This window comes from Amphimedon queenslandica, unplaced genomic scaffold (genome assembly GCF_000090795.2).
Source record: "Amphimedon queenslandica unplaced genomic scaffold, v1.1 AMPQUscaffold_6574_Cont21469, whole genome shotgun sequence".
Classification (NCBI taxonomy): domain Eukaryota; kingdom Metazoa; phylum Porifera; class Demospongiae; order Haplosclerida; family Niphatidae; genus Amphimedon; species Amphimedon queenslandica.
The window spans coordinates 1-1,899 of NW_003553136.1; the positions used below are offsets into that span (position 1 = coordinate 1).

The 1,899-nt window shown below is 33.4% G+C and overlaps 1 long non-coding RNA gene across 1 annotated transcript; it reads left to right on the forward strand.

Moving 5' to 3' along the window:
* The first annotated feature begins 165 nt into the window (after positions 1-165).
* Positions 166-1,769, forward strand: LOC109592010 (uncharacterized). Its single transcript, XR_002190121.1, has 6 exons — positions 166-213; positions 298-377; positions 433-508; positions 612-758; positions 1,082-1,236; positions 1,583-1,769. It is a non-coding gene; the product is annotated as an uncharacterized LOC109592010 (long non-coding RNA).
* Positions 1,770-1,899: the final 130 nt, after the last annotated feature.

Sequence of the window (1,899 nt, forward strand, 5' to 3'; positions counted from 1 at the left end):
ACATAAACTGTATTAATGTATGTACATGTACATGTACCTCCAAGTACTAGCACATAAATTTATGTGGACATTGTACTACAAGCAATCTAATTTTTTATTTACAAAACTTTTATTGGATATTCTATTCTGTGCATGTTCTGCAGTATTTAATTTCATTATTCTTAGGTATCAAAAAATATTAGTAGGTGATTATGAGGTTGACAGCCTTGAGAGGTAAAATAATAATAATAATAATAATAATAATAATAATAATAATAATAATAATAATAATAATTGTGTATTATTGTTTAATATTAGGTTGGTATTACCATCTTCTATTGAGAGGGAAAGGAGGAAGAGTAATTTTGAACATTATAAGGATACCACACTCTCAGCCTGTGAGTACATGTACATGTATGCATGTATACATTATTGGTTTTAATTTACATGTAGTGTTTCTGGAGCTAATGGTTAGAGTTTTTGAGTAAGTTACGTAGGATGATAAAGATAATTGAAGAACCACTCCAGGGTAGGATAGGTTTACTGAGGGTAATAGCCATGTTGACTGGGTCATTCTTTCTCCTCTTTCTTCTTTCTGTCTTTTTGTTCTTTCTCTCTCTTCCCCCTCTTAGTCAATGAAGTCTGGTTTATATGATGCCCTCCCTACTACTATAGGAAGGTTTGGCTCCTGAAGATTTGAAGCTTTTGCTCTGTGGGTGTCAGCAGGTTGAACTTGACGTACTCAAAAAGATAACAAATTTCACCGACGAGACTCATAAGTGAAAATAATACAAATGATATAATTAGTTATTTTTACTAAGTATTGTTTGATATTTTATTGAATTAATGTATACACATGTACATGTATAGTACATGTACAAATGTACAGATGTGCATTTGTCTGTTTTCTATACATGCACTTGTGACCTTAAATGTAATTTAATTATTGGATTCAGAAAGGCACTTCATTTATCACAAGTAAATGTACATGTACATGTACATGTACTTATGTTGTGTAGAAAGTTTGAGCCCATTCCAATCAAAATTAGATTTTTTGACAAGTTGGTGGCATAGGGAATTTTAATAGTTCTACACATTGTAGGTAGAGGTATTCAGAAGATATTGAAGGTGTGGCCACAGACCATTGTCCCGCCCCCTCAGATTCACTACTTGATGTTAGCACCTATCCCAGTACAGATTGGACTCAATAGGTCAATGGAAATGAAAGAGAGGGACAGAGTGGAGACATGAAATTCAGTGAGTAGTGAACAATATCCATGTACATGTACATGTACTTTTTGATTTACATGTACAGTGTACAGTACAGTATGTATAGCAATGCATCTATAGATAAGGAACTCTCCCATTTGAGAGAGACTGTGTTGTACATGTACAGTATGTACATGTAATTATTGTGTATTAAATCTCATTATTAATTTTATTGTTATTTTCAAGAGTCCAGATAATGGGATTATCTTATTATTATTGTTATTGCTTTTTTATCTCAGTTGAACTTAGATTGTACATGTACATGTATATCAATTTTCTTTGCATTCATCATGTATTGTATGTACATGTGCTCTTCCTGTCCTCCTCCTCTTAGTTCTATCAAAGGATATGGTATCTTGTGAGGCCAGTCATTCCCTGGCAGTGTGTGTCTTACTGGGTGTCTGGTCTATGACTATTGAGCTATTGGGACGGGTCTGTCCTGAGTCAGTTGGTAAACTCAAGCACTCAATATTCAACCAGTTGCAAGGTAAAAATATTTGTCAGAATCAGCTCAAACTTTCTACATAGCATAAGGGCATCAAAATGTTTCAAAAAATTTAGAGTGACTTTGGAGCCAATTTTTGTCCAAAAATGAAAAGAAGTCTCTTTTTGTACAATTTCCCCCAATACATGCATGTACATGTATACATG